At 49.4% G+C, this 17,342-nt stretch overlaps 1 protein-coding gene and 1 non-coding gene across 2 annotated transcripts in view; one reads left to right on the top strand and one right to left on the bottom strand.

Annotated features, from left to right (window-relative positions):
- Window positions 1–17,342, top strand: part of KCNIP3 (potassium voltage-gated channel interacting protein 3) — a 74,661-nt gene that overhangs the window by 25,040 nt on the left and 32,279 nt on the right. The window lies entirely within an intron of this gene.
- On the bottom strand, window positions 12,558–12,630 carry TRNAA-AGC (transfer RNA alanine (anticodon AGC)). Its single transcript has one exon. It is a non-coding gene; the product is annotated as a tRNA-Ala (tRNA).

The raw sequence follows: 17,342 nt of genomic DNA, 5'->3' as shown, positions 1-17,342 counted from the left end.
AGGATTGGGCCTGAGCAGTGACCAGAACCCTAGGACTGGAGTGGGAGGTGACAGAGACCGCACAAGCCTTGGAACAGAGCTCAGCCAAGAGTAGGTGAGTGAAGGAGGGAGGGAAGGAAGAAAGGAGAAACCAGGGAAGGAATCGTCCAGAGTGTTGACCCAGCACAGCCCGGCAGGAGGGAAGAGCCAAGGGAAGCCTCACACCACCTCTAAGTTTTCAAAAGAAAAAAGAAAGAGCAGTGAGAGGGTCAGGAGAAACCTGGAAGCCATGGGCAGCCTGGGGTCTGGCTGACAGCGGCGTGATTGCATGAGGAGGGCCCCCCAGCCAGGTGAGGGGCTCACAGGGCAAGGCCACTATCATCCCCCACCCTTGAAACAGAGGGGCTGCCCCCAGAGGGGAGCGAGGAGCTTGGGCAGGGGCAGGTCAGGGGTGGCTGGAGACACCAGGAGCCTTGAGCTGGGGTGTGAGGGCTTTGGGAGGTCAGGTCCCCTGGCAGCTCTGCCCCATCAACCAGTAACCGGGCAGGTCAGTTCACTTCTGTGAGCCTCTGGCCACACGTGTAAGGGTGGTGGGAAACTCCAGAGGGTACCTGCTCTTTATAGCTCTTTCCTCATTTCCTTTTCTCAGTCCCGCCTCTCCTGCCACAGGTCTTTCCCTACAGGTGGCCCTTGCAGGCATGTTCCACACAAAGAGCAGCCTGCGGCAGCTTTGCAAACTGAAATAAGTCAAAATCCCCTGGTGGTTTCCTCTGAACCTGGAGTAGGTTCTGGCCCCGCAGCCCTGCTCTTCCCGGGGAGGATATGAGCACATCCCGTCCTGTCCTCTTAGTCTTTCTCCCCCTCAAATGTCAGCTCCTCCCAGGACTCACTCTATCAGTCTCCACCATGCCCTGCACGTACCAGGTGCCTGATCAAATGGTGTTTGCAAAGACCACTGTCTTTTTTGGGAATTCAAGCCAGATGCTGTTCCCCAGACCTAGAGCTTTTCCTTGTATGTAAAGCAGTAAGACTTCAGGAGGCCACCCATCCATTTCAGGTCTAGGGACCCGGGTCAGTGAGCCAAGGCCAGAGGTCTTGCCAGCAGACTATGCTAACCAGGCCCACCTCGTCTCTGGCCATTGGCTCTGCCACGCTGCATCCCAGGAGCCCCACTGCATTCAGGGATCCCAGTTCAATGGCTCTGAGGTGACAGGCACACCTGCACACGCACACGCACACACTCCAACATATACACACTCACACACCCAGTACGCCTGGAAGCAGGGTCACTGTTTCATGTCCAGTCACAATCTGTGAGGCTTCTGGGCACCTGCTGTGGCCCGAGCAAGGGGCCGTCCAAGGTACCTGAGGTCGACAGAGGGAAGGATTTGTCCATCCATCCAACTCACATCTATGAAGCACCCCCTGTGCCTGGCACAGAACAGGGCTTGAGGCCAGCAGGGAGGGGAGAGAAGCCCCAGAAGCCGGCCCCTCTACCCTCCCCCCACCCTGCAGTGCCCCATCTAACCTCTCCCTGCAGCACACCTGGGAACCCGCTGTGGTTGGGCTGTTAGGGCCAAGCCTGAGTTGGAAATATTTTGGGACCTGATGCCTTGTGCTGGGCAAATCTGGAGCTCCAGGTGGTCTGCGCCCTCTGGGGAGATGGGAGCAGAAGCAAGGGTCTGGGTGCAGTTTATCCTTGTTCCCCCCCACCATAGGGATCTAAAAATCACCCCTCCCCCATCTTCCCTGGGCCTGAGAAGATGCACCAAATACAGTGGCAGACTCCGCCCTCCCCCAGCTCCTGTGGCCTTCCTCTCTGACCTACTGAGTTCTCTTGGTACAAATGGGAAAACTGAGGCCTGGGAAGAGAATGTGGGCTGTCCAAGGTCTAGGTCTGGGAACTCCCAGGACAGTGCTCGGTCCTCTCCTCCATGCAGCTACCTCAGCCTCAGTGTCCCTGCTCGGGGAAGTATGAGGGACCCAGAGAGGCTAGGGCCCTGTCTCAGCACCTCGAGGAGGTGTGTGGGGTGTGCGGGGGGAGGGGCAGCCGAGCTCTTTCCAAGCACAGAACTCACAAGGGAGGTGGCTGAGGTGAGTCTGAGGGGAGGCTGGGAACTGCTGTGTGCTGTCTCAGCTGTGTGTGCGCGCACGTGTATGCGTGTCTGAGTGTGTGTGCGCACACATGTTCACCCACACATCCTCTGTGATCCATGTGGGCTTCAAGACTGCCTGTGTTTTGGGAAGGAGAGCAGATGCTGTTCTTGCAGCAACATCCTTGGTCCTTAGAGATCAGCTGAGTGACCCCTGGGACAGCCTGCCGTGCAGGCCCTTACAGCCAGGACGTCAGGGTGGAGGGGCTGCTGGGCAGAGCGCACCTGCAGAGGAGTAAACAGAAGCCGGGCTCCCTTTCGGCTGTGGTCTTTAGACATGCCTCAGGCATGTGGGCTTCTGGCTGGGACAGGGCACATCTTAGTGGCCTGTGGAAGGAAGAGATGATGCCATGGAGGAGGAGAAGAGAGCAGAGAATGGGTAGGTCTCAGTGTAACCCAGGGGTTCCTAGAAAGGGTGGGAGGGGCCTGGACTCCAGTCCTGGCTCTGCCACTTACCAGCTGTGTGACCTTGGGCAAGTCACTCCACCTGTCTGAGCCTGTTTTCTCATCCGTAATACGGGGAGGAAAGATAGGAGAACCCTCCTTTCTGGGCTGCCGTAAAGATTAAATAAGATACAGCACTCAGCCCAGGGAGCCTGGGGCATGGGGGCCCCTCACCCAGGGCAGGCCTGGCTCAGGGAGTGGGGCTGAAGCTGCACCCCTCTGGGCGGCCTGATGGGGGCCTGCGGGGCAGGGACCCCTGTGTTAAACTAGCGCAGCTGGCGCACACATTCACAATGAAGCCGAGTAAATATTTACAGCCATTATGGGATTGATCGCCTTCGATCCTGTGTCCTGCTGTGAGTCCTGCTTACTCATGCTTTCTCTTCTCTCACGAGTCTTTAATAATTCAGCTCCTAATTGTCTCCAAACGCAAACCTGAAAATGCCTACTCAGGGGCCTCCTCCTCACGTCCTCCCTGCCGGGGACGCCTCACCCCGTTTCTGCTGCAGACGCTGGCCCCCTGGCCCGGCCTGTGACCGCTTCCGGGAGGGCCCGGGGGCTGGGTTCCCGGGTCTCCCTTTCTGGCTGCAGCGTCCTCAAGGACAAGAGGCTGGAGCAGCTGAGAGGAGGCAGGAAGGTGCGGCCACGGCCCCCAGGGAGCCCTGCAGCCCTGAAGAATGGGAGGGGAGGGGTGAGGACATCTTGAGGCATCTTGAGGTGACAGGGAAGGCCATCCTGAATGGGTCCCTGGACAGGCCTCAGGCTGGAAGCTGCTCCTGCCTGCGCTGAGGGTTGGGGGTGGAGCCAGATCAATAGCGGAGCGTCTCCTGGACGCGAGGTCTCCCGTGTTGGGGCTTCCTGGCTGTGGGCGCTCCCCAGCGCCCTCTAGGGGCCATCTCCATTAAGGGGGGCTGGGAGACTGCGCTGTGTCCCCCCCATGCCTGGCTGGGTGACCAGAGCACCACTCTGATCTCCTAATATCTGCACCTAATATCTCCACTTCCCTTCTTCCTCAGGGCCCAGGCAGGGTGACACGGAGTACTAGGGGAGAGTCGCCTGACCCCCTCAAGCAGAGCATCCGCCCAGTGAAATCTTCATGGCCACTTGGGCCAGGCCTGGCTGGGGCGGACCCTGTGGCAGGAGCCCCAAGGAAGGAACCAGTGTGGTGGCCTGTCCTAGAGGAACCACTAGGCCAGGGTCCCCATCCCTGAGGTCTCTGGGCTGGTGCCCATCCAGTGTAAACTTCTGGGAGTCCCTGCCCTCCAGCCCCAGGCCAGGCTGAGAGCATCCGGTTTCACTCAGCAAATCGTGAGTTTGTCCACCAGGTGCTACCCTGGGCCCTGGGACCACTGCGGGGAACCAGACAGATCAAAATCCCTCTAGAGTTTATAGGATGTAAAATGAGATTGATAAATAAATTATAGTTAGAAAGGAGTAGGGCTACAGAAATTACATGGGGCAGGAAAGACAGATAGGGGCGCCTAGGGAAGGGCTTTGAGGAACCATGGCATTTGAATACAGACCTGAGGGGTGAAAGATGAGCAAAAGGGAGCACTTTCCAGGCAGAGACATGGCAAGAGCCAGAGCCCAGGAGTGGGGGCGAGCTGGCGTGTCTGTGGAACAGGGAGGTGGCTGGCATGAAGATGTTCAGAGGGCCTGAGGGCAGACTGAGAGGGGCCTGTGCATCCCTGCGGGGGCCTCGCTGGTCGTGGCAGTGAGGCGGAACCCAGGGATCTGAGTGGTGCAGTGCTGGGAGCTGCCCCTCCTCCCGCTGCTGATGGAGAATAAGCCTCAGGGCTGGGAGGGTGGCTGGGCTGTTTGGTCATCAGGTACCAGGGGCTGGTGACAGAGGTGTGAGAAGCAGGCGGGTCCTGGAGGCATTTTGAAGGTGGAGCCAAAAAGATTTACTGATGGACGACTTGTAAGGTGTAAGAGAAAGAGGGGGAGCCCAGGATAACGGATAGGTCAAGGTTTTTGTCCTGAGCGTCTGGAGATCTGAGATTATTCATGGTGGTTGGAAAACCCTCCGTTTGCCCTCCAGCAGGCCTGGCATCGGGGGCAGTGGGGGGTGGCAATAGCTCAGCTGTATAGCGTGGTAAGTTTGAAGCATCCAAAAACACCCTCCTGCAGGTATTGTGGGGGCATTCGGCAGGTTGGATAGGAGAGAGGTTGGGACTGGAAAGATTAAATTGGGAGTCATTAGCACAAACACGGGATGGATTTAAAGTCCAAAGACTGGACAGAAGTGGTCCATGGCCAAGCCAGACATGCATGCTGACATTTAAAGATCTCTGACTCCTGCACGCACACCCTGAGCTTGGCCCCTGGTGTCTGCAGAACGCTTCTTCTGTTGTTTATTCTATCCAGAAAAGCACTTGTTCACGTTCCAGACCTTCATTTTGTTCTACTCATTGATTGGGATGAGGGCCCCCAGATTTTCACATGCGTATAGAGGTGAACCCCTGACTCAGCCAGCCAGTCATAGCGGGAGAACCCACTGGCCAGGGCAGGTGCCTGGAGAGCCTTTCCCAGGTCTTTTGACATGAGTGGCCCCAAGTTGGAACACAGAGGCCATAACACACAGGCCTGGTGGCTTCTAGTAGCTGAGTATGAAGCCACATGGAAGAAGCCATCTGGGGAGAGTGAGGCTGACGTGCAGAGCTGGAACGTGAGTCACAGTTTGAGCCCATGTTTCTTTTCTTCTCTTCCTGCAGTTTGGTTTAAGGGCCAATAAATCCCTTTGCCTGAGTAAGTTTAATGAAGGGAGCCCTAAAACCGCATCTCAGCCTTCAGATGACAAGAGGAGGCTTGGACAGGGGAACACAAGGGAAGGACTGACCCCCTAAGCTCTGGATGAATCACCCAGAACCAAGCCTATGAGGAGCATGCGACACATCAGTGGTTGCTGAGGCCAGGGCCAGATGCAGCACTCCCTGGGGGAACGTACTGGTGATTTGAGTCTACTCTGAGTCCACTGTTTAAAAATATGTGTAAGTGCCCGCGTCTGGGACCTCTGTCGCGCCAGCACGTGTGGCGGGGGACGTGGACGCGGGTGAATGTGGCCCTTGCGGGAAAAAAAAAAAGATACACGCATAAGGCCTATTTTGGTTCATGTGGGTTTCCAACGGAGGTCTGACTGTTTCCTTGTTTGTCGATTTCCTCCACTAAGAATCTCAGGGAAACAGTGAACATATGGGATAGGTTAGGTTCACTGTGCAGCCAGTGGGGGTGGTTTGGGGTTGAAGGCTCAGGGGTTCTCCTTCCCATCGTAGTCTGGGTTGAGGCCTTTACAAGGTCCCTTGTTTGGTGCTGAGTAGCATCCCTACCAGTGGATAAACCAGACTGCAGGCAAGTGTAGAGCAGGATCAGGGTGAGCGTCTCTGCTCAGGGCCCAGCATGCACTGGGGCTCAGGAAGTGGCTCCTTCATGAGTATTTCTCAAAAACCTGAGAGAGGAGGGAGTTACTGAGGTCCAGCCCCTGCTAGTGCTTTCCGTGTTAGGTGAGGGAGACTGGGCCAAGACAGCACACTGCACATCTGCTTCCAGAAAAGGCAGAAAAGAATGAAGATGGGGTACCCTCAGTGAGCCAGAAATTAGGAAGAATCACCAAAAAGCAGAAGGCAGGTGGGCTCACACCAAAGAAAGAAATCACTGTGCAAAGGGGCCTTGAGAGTGTCGCAGCCTTTGGACTTGGGTGGGGGCATCAAAGACAGAAGAGGTATAGAAGTAGCAGTATCCAGGTGAGGGACCGCCCCCACCACCCGTCTGTGCACAGAGGTGCCCACAGCAGCCCAGGGCTAAGTGTGGGCACGTGGACCCAAGAGGCAGGTCAGTTTCCAGGGAGGCTGGCAATGCCCAAGAAGCATGGGGAGCCTAGTCCAGGGGGCGAGCGGGGGGTCCATGCCATACAGCACCCACCCCACCCTCCCTGCAGAGATGGGTCCACACACACTTCACATGCAAATGTGAACACAGGCTCCAGAGCCACCCAACTTTTTTTTTTTTTAATAGACTTTATTCTTTTAGAGCAGTTTCAGGTTCACAGCAGAACTGAGCAGAAAATAAAGAGAGTTTGCACGTAGCCCTCCCCACCCACACGTATATACTCCCCAACCCTCAACATCCCTCATCAGTGTGGCATATTAGGTATAGTTAATGAACCAGCGTGGACACATTGTTATCGGCCGAAGTCCATAGTTTACATTAGGGTTCACTCTTGATGTTGTACATTCTATGGGTTTTGACAAATGCCTAATGACATGTAGCCGCCACTGTAGTATCATACAGAATAATTTCATTGCCCTAAAAATCCCTTGTGGAGAGCCAGCCAACATTTGAGGAAAACCAACAACAGCAGATAGAGGCACTAAGCTCGATGAAGTGAAGACTTAACACACAAATCAACAGAGTGACTGAGACAAAAGAAAAAGCATAGAACAGAATGAGTGTATTTAATATTCTCAGAGATCCCAGAGGAAGTCATATGTATACAGTCAGAATCAACTGTCTTGGAACTTTAATTGCTGAAATGTAGAAAATGTTGTAGATGGGTTGAACAGCAGAATGATTACCCTAAAAGATAAAGAGATGAAAATATGAAACAGAATTAAGGGTCCTGGAGGAGAGTTGAGTAGTTTCAATTTTCATCTAAAAGGAGTTCCAGAAAGCAGGTACTGGGGGGACAGAGAAAAGGGAATATTAATAGAAAAATTCTGAGTGTCATTTGATTTTCTCTTCCCACCCACGCAGTGAGGGACCCAGGGGAGACGGGAAATGAGCTTCTCCAGGGCCCCACAGCCAGGAGGAGGGTCTGCCTGACTCCAGAGCTGGACTCACGCTAAGACACGCTGTCTAGTCCCTAGAAGCAAACAGGTCGAACAGTTTCTCCGGGTGGGGGCCCCGGGATGTTAAGACGTGTCCTGTGAAAAGAGGTTCTGTTGCAAACACGTTTGAGAAGTGCTAGTCAGAGGCGGTTTAATGAACTGATTCACTCTGTTTTGAGGACCACGTGGTGGTTAAGAGCCCTGGCTGGCTTTGGACTCAGGCAGATCTCGGTTCTCTTTTTGGGATGTTTGGGAAGACATTTTGCACCCCCCCAACCCCAACCCCAGCCTAGCCAGGCCTCGCTCTTCTCATCTGTTAAGAGGGAATCGTAATTACATCCCTGACATTTCTGGCTGCCTCCCAGGTTTTAGGGGCCTGGGGAAATGATAGCTGCGAAACTGCTCCTGACGTGTAACGTGAAGTGTCCTGTCTCCCGTGAATTCTGTCACTGACTCCTCTACCTGCTGCTTCAGCTAGGGTGGGCGGCTGTACACACACAACTTTTCACACACGATTTAGAAATCTGGACTCTAGCATCTGTTCTTTTGGTAAACGTGTGAGGCATGAGACGAGACTAGGATGCTTGCTTCAGGGAACCCCGGGGCAGCACTGAGCCCCGTCTTTGTGCCCTGGATGCTCGGGTACAGCATGGGGCAGCCAGAGGCCTGTCCCTCCCACTGCTGGGGTGGCAGTAAGCTGTGCCTGCCCCTCCCACCCCCTCAAGCTGCTGCCAGGTAGCTTCTAGATGTTCAAGTCCAGGCAAGGGAAAGGCCGAGGAAGGACCCTCGGCCAAGGAATTGAGGAGCCTGGGCTCTTGTCCCCACTGGGCAGCGCGTGACTTCACAGCTCCTGGCCGGGCCTCACTTGTCTCATCTGTGAAATGGGAGTTGGGAGGACGTCACTGCAGCCTCTCCCTCCCCTAATCTAGTCTTGCCGCCCGCTGGAGTGGTCGCTATGAAGGAAACCAAAACAAACCAAATGCTCCATTGCCCTGGGGGTAAAGCCCTGTCCCAACTCAGGCTGGACCTTGGGCCCCTGCCAGGCCCTGCCTCGCCCCTATGGCCGTGACACTGGCTCACTTTCAGTGCCCCGCCCACCCCTGCTCACACCGCTGTGCACTCTCCCATCCTGGGGCGCCCCAGCCCGGCCCCAGATCCTCCGCACACCCTTCTCTACCCTCAGACCTTGGCCTGGGAACATCCAAGCCTCCTGTGGGAAACCTGCTCTGGACCCAGGGTCTGGCCGGGGAGCCCCCCTGATGTATTTCTCCCATCGCGGTCTCTGCCATGCCCTGTTACAACTGTTCCGCTGGCTGCCTCCCCTCGGGAACCTAAGCTCCTTGCGGCCAGTGGTGTGTCTGCATGTTTAATGCTGTGTCTGCCAGGCACTGAGCACACACTCAGTAAATTATCTGTTGAACGGGTAAATGCGTGAATGAACCTAGGGCACTTCTAACTCTGAACTTGTGCATCTCTTCAGATTGAAAGAAGAATCAAAAACCGTATTTCCTTCTCTGGGTCTAGCTAAGAGACTCCTCTGGGCCCTGAACTCTCCTCCAGAATGGCCTCACGGGTCCCCTCCCTGTGCCGATCCAGCCTTCCAAGAAGGGAGACTGCTTGAGCATTTCCAAGGAGCTTCGCAGAGCACATGCCCGGGCTGGAATCCCCGCGCTTCTGGAGAGCAGCGCGCAGGGCAAGTCCTGCACCCTCTGTTCTCTGCAGTTGTGACTGGGGGGTCTACTAGGGGTGTTGTGAGGGTTAAATGCTATTACATATGTAGATGCCCAGGAGAGGGCCTGGCACGTGGTAAGCACTCAGTAAGTGAGGCTGCTACTCTTACCATGATGATCCAATTCCTTCAGAGAGAAGAATGGACAGGCTGGGAGGCAAAGGTGGGACTCAGATCCAGGACCTCCAGCTCCCAGTCCTGGGCTCTGGCTTTTTCACCTCAGATCCCAAGGTCTTGATTCCCAAGTAACTCATCCGCATCCAGCTGACGCAGGGCATCTGTAATAAACATACCTCCCTGAGCTGCCAGAGGCGACCGCAGAAGCCGAGAAACTGGCACCAGGCGTCCCGGATGGAAATTCCCCAAGACACCCTTGGGCCCTTGGCTCGAGTTCAAACAAAGAAATGCTTATGTCCAGACATCTTCACAGATCAGCAGCAAGGATGTGACTTGAGAGCACTTAGCATCAGTGTCATAAAGCATGAGGATTGATGACCCTGTGTGACTGGGGTGAATGCCAGGGGGAGCAAGCATTATCTGAGTGATGCTCAGGGAAGCCAGTGATGCTCCCCATGTACCTTTTGTGCATAGGGCCCTAGCCTTGATTCAACACGATATTAAGATAACCCAGCACTATTTAATGGAGCCCCTCCGTGCACAGAGCATTCACATGTGCACTGGTGCACCTGAGACTCATGACAGCAATCTGAGGGGGCAGACCTGGGATTAAGGATTATTTCTCCCACTTTGGAGATAAAGAGCTGAGGCCCAAGGAGGAGAGAAGTAACGTAGCTTAGGTTACACAACCCTAGATCTCCTGACTCATCATTACCCAGTCCTTTTGCCAACACAGAGAGGTGGGAAAGACAAGTTCAGCCAAGAAATATAATTTACCCAGAGAAACTCACAAATCAACATGGTGGACGTTGTATAAACTCTAAGGGTCTGAAGTGAGGTTGCTGCGGCCGGCCTTATCCGGTCCTGTCATTCTGGGGCTAGTTGGTTGCCCTGGGCTGGAGCGGAGTAAGGATAAGAAAAGACACAAGAAGAGCTGAGACATCCTCCAAGTGCAAGAGGGAACAGGAATTTCCCATCACATTGGATGAGGGAGTAAGTAGGAGGGGCTCTGAGGACACGGTACCCTCAAACATCCCTCATTCCATCACCCTATCAGTATTACTAGACTCTTGTAAACCCCTGGGACAATAAACGAGGATTTGATATGCCTTGTATCCGGATGGAGGTATGAAGAGAGGTCCTCACTAAGGGGGAATCAGATCACTGGGTAATCAAAAGAGAGTTTTCCCATAAGTAGTCAGTGAGGGGTCCACCACCACAGTGACACTTGGAGAAGTGTCCACATGGTCAAGTAGCTCAGTTCTCTCATGCCTGCCAAGTCTTTCCAGACCATGAGAACCATGGAACCTAGAATTGCTTAATTAAGAAGCATGAAGTTCCTTTCCTTCCAGAGACCGCTGGCCCTGATTCTGGTCCAAGATGCTGAGAGATCCCATGATTCCTATGATGGGCAAAGACTTATTCCTAGAAGCTGGTTCCAACATGGGGAACTTCATCTCTTTAGTACTTCTTGTGGAACATTGTCTATGGATGACAAATTCTCTCAGTTTTAAACTCTGAATGTCTTAATTTGTCCTTTATTTTTTTGAAGGATGTTTTTGCTGGGTATAGAATTATAGGATGGCTGGTTATTCCTCTTAGAGCAAAATGTTATTCCATTGAATTCTGGCTTTTATGGTCTTGGTCCCTAACTCTACCATCATTTGTACTGTCATTCCCCTGAATGTCTTTTTTCCTCTGGATACATTCAAAGTTTTCTCTTTACCTTTGGTTTCCAGCAGTTTGACCAAGATGTGCTGAGCTGTGGTTTTCTTTGTGTTTATTTTGCCTGGGTTTTGTTGAGGTTATTGAAACTGTGGTTTGATAGCTTTCTTCAGTTTTGGAAATTTTTCTTCCATTATTTCTTCAAATTCTAATTCCATCCCTTTCTCTCTCCTCTTCTTCTGGGACTCTAATTACACATTTGCTAGGCTTCTTAAACTTTGTTCTTTGTCTCACATCTTCCTTATATTCTTTTCCATTTTTTTCTTTCATTTTTAGCCCATCCGCATTTACTGGAATTATTTACTGTGATTATCGACATGGTTGAATTTACATCTGCCATTTTACTACTTGTCTATTCTTTGTTCTCTGTTCTTTCTTTACTGCCGTCTGTTGCGTTAAACAAATTTTTTTTCAGTGTACCATTTAAATTCTGTTGATTTTTAAAACTATTATTTTGAGTTACTTGCTTACTGGATCTTCTTGGGATTACAATATACATTTTAATTTATTACAATTTACTTCAAACTATTAACTTAATTCCGGTAAAATATGAAAACTTTCCTCCAGTGTATTTTCTTTTTCTCTCTCCTCCTGTATGCTATTATCATCACCAATATTATCTTCAAATATATTACATCACATATATCACTATATATGTTATAAGCCAAAACATACAGTGTTACAATTATTAGTTTATGCAAACTTGTATCTTTTAAAAAACTCAAGGGTAGAAATCATAAAAATATTTCTGTAGTCTTTTAAATGCATCCACATAATTACAACTTGTGGTAACTTTAATTTTTTTCCTGCAGATTTGATTAATTTCCTTTCAGTCTGAAGGACTTCCTTTAGTATGTCTTATAAGGCAGGTCTGATAGCAGTGAATTCTCTCGTTCTTTGTTTATCTGGCAATGTCTTTATCTTCATTTTTGAAGAATAGTTTTTGCTGAATAAAGAATTCTTGGATGATAGTTTACCTTTTCTTTCAGTGCCTTGATTATGTCATTCCACTGCTTTCCAGCCTCTATAATTTCTGATAAGAAGTCAGCTTAAATTCATATTGTTGTCTGATTGTGATATGTCATTTTTCTCTTGCTTTCAAGGGTTCTCTCTGCTTTCAAGGTTTTCTCTTTGTCTTTGTATTGCAAATACAAATGACTTTGACTGTGATATGTATAGGTTTAGATACCTTCATGATCCTATTTTGGATTATTTGTGCTTCCTGGAACTGTGGATTTATGTTTTTCATTCAAACTGGGGAATTGGGGGCTATTATTTCTTCAAATATTTTATCTGCTCCTTTCTCTCTCTCTCTTATTCCTCTGCGACTCTCATCACAGATACGTTGGTATGTTTAATATTTGCCCACAAGTATCTGAGACTCTTTTCATCTTTCTTCAGTGTTTTTTCTCTCTGTTCTTCAGGTTTGATGATTCCTATTAATCTATCTTCTGGTTCACTGATTCTTCTGCCAGCTCCAATCTGCTATTGAGCCCCTCTAATGAATTTTTAAAATTTTGGTTATTTCACTTTTTGTTTCCAGAATTTCCATTTGGTTCTTTCATATTTTCTTTTTTTTTTCTTTAATGGAGGTACTGGGGATTGAACCCAGGACCTTGTGCATGCTAAGCACACACTCTACCACTGAGCTATACCCTCCCCCCATATTTTCTATTGCTTTATTTAGATTCTCCATCCACTAAATCACAGGTCATATTTTCCTTTAATTTTTAAAATATGGTTTCCTTAAGTTTTTTGAATACATATATTTTATTTTGTTTTGTATTTTATTGAAGTGTAGTTGATTTACAATGTTAGTTTCAGGTATGCAGCAAAGTGACTCACTTATACATTCACATACATATGTATTTTTTCTGTTCAGATTCTTTTCCATTATATGCTATTACAAGAAATTAAATATAGTTCCCTGTGCTATACAGTAGGTCCTTATTTTTCTATTTTATATATAGGCTTTTTTTGGGTGGTAGGGGTAATTAGGTTTTCATTTATCTATTTGCTTATTTATTTGGAGGTACTGGGGATTGAACCGAGGACCTCATGCATGCTAGGCATGTGCCATGTCACTGAGCTACACCCTCCCCTCCTATAGTTTTTTAAATATATTTTTAATAGCTACTTTGAAGTCTTTGTCTGCTAAACCCAGCATCTAGTGATTCTTAGAGACATTGTCTATTGTCTGCCTTTTTTTCCTGAGTGTGAGCTAAATTTTCTCGTTTCTTGGCATCACTTTTAATTTTCTGTTGAAGACTGGGTCAGGCGCAAGTGCAGCTCTGTGTGGCAGGTGGTATCAGCTTCTGTGGGTCACCTGTGTTGTGAAGGTTGGAGGCAGTCAGAAACAGCTGTAGGCTCCAGTTTGTTCTCGCTTGCACTTCGTGTCAGTTTTTTCCCCTTTCTTCTGGTGCTGCTGACCTACAGCCACTTCCGGGATGTGCAGAGGGAACAGCCTTCCAGAGACTTCTTCCCCGGCTGCCACAGTTGTGTAAGGACTCATTCTTATTTCTTTAAAATATATTTTTATTTATTTATTATTGTATTACTTATTTTTTATTTGGGGGTGGGGAGGTAATTAGGTTTACTTATTTTTACAGGAGGGACTAGGGATTGAACCCAGGACCTCGTGCATGCTAAGCATGTGCTCTACCACTTGAGCTATACCCTTCCCCAGGGCTCATTCTTATGATAAAGCCTTATTCCATACCCCTCGTGGTAGTTCTGCGGCCCTTACCAAACCCTAACCGATACAAGATCCCAATTCTCTGTTATAACCGATACAAGATCCCAATTCTCTGTTAAAATTTAAACTTCATCTTTTCATTCATCTTATCCACTTCTTTTTCCATTTTAAAAAACATTAATATTAACATAAACATTTATATTATAGTTATTTTGAAGTCTTTATCTGCTAATTCCAACATCTGGGTCATCTCTGGGTTCTGTTTCTATTAACTCCGTGATCAGCCACTTTTTCCTTCTTCTCATGTCTAGCAGTTTTTTTTTTATTGCAAGCTGAAAATTACAAATGATATGCTGAAGAGCCTCTGGATCAGCTTCTCTCCCTGTAAAGAGTGTTAAGCTTTGTTTCAGCAGACAGTTAAAATCCTGGCAAATCACACGACTTCTGTCAAAGTTTGCTTTTAGGCTTTATGTAGGCAGATCTGTTTCAGATTTTTCCTTATTTATAGAATGTAGCTCTTCTCTTAAGGCATGGCCTTAATCCTAAAATGTGACCTTTCTGGATGAGAGAAGCAGAAGGTGCAGGGGTTCACCAGTGTCCCCTGTTTTGGCTGGGCCTGAACCTCAGTGCTTCCTCGGAGCTGTAGATGTCTGAAATGTCTGTTCAGCAATCAGCTCCCGGAGCGGTTATTCTCTGCAAGCCCTCCTGGAGTCTCTCCCTGCTCACATACAGCCTGAGAATTGGCCAAGGACCCACGGTATATTTTCATGTTGATTTTTGGGACTGATCTTTCTCTGTGGCTTCTCCTTTCCCCCTTTTCCCCCTGAAATCATGGCCACTTTAGCGGTTCTGCACGCTGATCTCTTTTTCCTCCATCCGGTGTGACCACCAGCACTAGTGTTTTGGGAGACACGCTCAGGGATAAAGATGAAATGAACTTGGGAATCGGTGAGTGTGAGTCCTTCTCGTGAGGATCACCGCCCTATGTTAATTGCTGTCCAATGTCCGCGTGGGGTTGCTTTACATAGTTTGTCCAGATTTTATAGTTGTTTTCAGGGGTAAGGTAAGTCTGACACCAGTTACTCCACCATGATTGGAACTTCCTTTTCTGCACCCAAGAGGCTGAGAGAGGTAATGGCATCTGTTTGGTTAAAAACACAGATGTATTCAAACTCACCCAAACTCCTGCTTGGTCTCTGAGCATCACTGGGATATACAGTAAGTCCTTTCTCTGTAATAACAACAGAAGCTACAGCCTTTACTGAGAACCTTATATGGGCAAAGGACACACTGCTTTAAGTGTTTTAGATGAACTAACTTTTGACCCTCACACTCACTCTGTGATATAGTTATCACCATTTCCACTTATAGTTGCGGAAACTGAGTCATGTTAAGGCTAAGTGACTTGCCTCAGATCACATAATTAATAAGTGGGGAAAGCCAGGATTTGACCCCATGCAGCCTGAATACAAAGCCTGCACTATTAACCATTACACTACATTGCCACTTAAAAACTATCTCAATTTTTTTTTTACAATTTTGTTATAAGTTACAAGAAAAAAAAAATCACAGTATCAGCAGAGCCCTTAAAGGTACAGGTTTTCCGCCCTAGCTGCATTTGGGTGGGATGTGTGGAATCTGCCGGCTTCACTGTCAGTGAGGTTCCCCCCTGTCCAGACCTTCTGCCTCCACCTCAGTCCAGGCCACACTCATCTTCCACCCAAGCTCTCCTCTGTCCTCATCGTGGGCTTCTCTGCCTCCAGGCTTGTCCTCTGAGCAGCAGGGACAGAGCTAGGCTGGGGGGTGCTGATGAGGACTGAGGCCACGAAAACCAGGCCAACCATCAGGCTAGGAGGTGGGGCAACCTGGAGGTGGTGAGAAGCAGCAGGAAGTTCCCAGCCCCAAGACTGGCAACTGGCAAGGCACACCTCAAGGGCAGGATGGGGAGGCAGGAGTTTGAGGGCACACCAGCCATCTCTCTGTGGCACTGCCTTCAGGATGAATCCAAACCACAGCTCTGCCCCTTACCAGCTGTGAGCACTTGGGGCAAAGAAATTGAGGCTTCGTGGAAAAGAAAACCTAAGTAATGATGACTTAAATGAGACAGGGGTTTCATTTTCTCAAGTAATAAGAAATTGAGAGGCAGGTAGTTGTTAGGTTTAGTTGGCAGCTCAAGGCATCAGCATCCAGGAACTTGTATTTTTCTCTCATGGCTCCAGGTACAGCCATCATAACCCCATTCCAGAAAGAAGGGCAGAGAAGTGCAAAAAAAGTCCATCCCCCTCTTTTTAGGATGGTTTCCTAGGAGCCCCACCCAGTGCCTTCTCATTATATCTCATTGGTCCAAACTGGGTCACATGGCCATCTCCAGCCACAAAGGAAGCTGGGAAATGTAGTTTTTTTCTTTTCTTTCTTTTAGCAGAGCACGTTATTGCCTCCAACAAAATTATGATTCTGTTAGACAGAAAGGAAGTACAGATACTAAGTCTATGTAACCAGAAGTCTCTGCCACAGGGGTAAATGGCATAATTTCCTCCATCAATAGAGTTGACGTGAGGATGAAACCAGGTAGTTCTTGTAAAGCACCTAGCAGATACCTGGCTCAGTTAGTGACAGTGGGTATTCTTGACCTTGAGCTTTGCTAATGGCCCATCTGAGAAATGTCTTCACAAGAGGCTGACTCTGCAAAACCCTCACCAGGACCACCCACCCAGAGCAAGGGCTCAATAAATGCTAGTAGGATGGACTTGTCTAAATCCCACCCAAGGACAGACCTATCAGTAGAGGTAAGTGAGACACAGTCTGAAGCCTTTTTAAAACCCTCCATTGGAGGAAGTTGACCCTTAATAGCCCCACTCAGTAGGGGAGGGGTGAGACCTTGGGCCTCGGGCCCAGAGGCTGCAATGAGAGGGGTACTAATTGTCTGCCCCAATCTACCCCTGATCTTCTCCCTCTTTAGAGAGTTCTGGTTTCAGCCCCAGATTCTGGTGTCTCCCTTCCCTCTTCAGCCCCAAAAAGAGCTGGGCCTTCCTACTCGCCCCAGGGGGGCGGGTCTGACTGGTCTGAGCCATCATGTTGGCATTAATTAAGGTGGATCTGGTGCTGTAACAATGAGATGCCCAAAAGCCTGTAGCTTAAGAACAAAGTTTATTTCTCTCTCTGTGACCTTCTTGAGGTCTGTGTTCAGGTTGGTGGGAGACTTTGCCCTACAAAGACATTCAGGGCCCAGATGCCGTTCACCTTGTGGCTCTGCCAACCCCTAGGGCTGTGTCACTGTTACATGATTAAGGCTGGTCCCTGCCACGTTTGGGCTCCAGCTGTAGGAATAGGGCAGGAAGCAATGCCCAGTGCAGTAAGGGCTCCAGCCAGAAGGGGCGCTCTTCACCTCTGCTCACATTCTGCTGGAGGAAACTTAATCACGTTTCCAGGCTGTGGGGGTTTTGGAAAGGCAGTTCCAAGCTACATGTGTTCAGTAACAACTCTATCTATCACCACAAAAGGGTAGAATGGACTTTGGTGGTCTCTGTCCCTGTTCACCAGCAAACACCCATGACCATCCTTTTTCCATGTATATAACACACTTCGTCCCTCCCTAAAAGGAGATGAGGTAAGAATAGGAAACACACAGTAGACAGTGATCCATTGCAATGATTAAATCTTGCTAGACAGAAATGACA

Source organism: Camelus dromedarius, chromosome 33 (assembly GCF_036321535.1).
Source record: "Camelus dromedarius isolate mCamDro1 chromosome 33, mCamDro1.pat, whole genome shotgun sequence".
Classification (NCBI taxonomy): domain Eukaryota; kingdom Metazoa; phylum Chordata; class Mammalia; order Artiodactyla; family Camelidae; genus Camelus; species Camelus dromedarius.
Note: the sequence above shows the minus strand (reverse complement) of the source record. Positions and strands in the feature narration are given on the sequence as shown.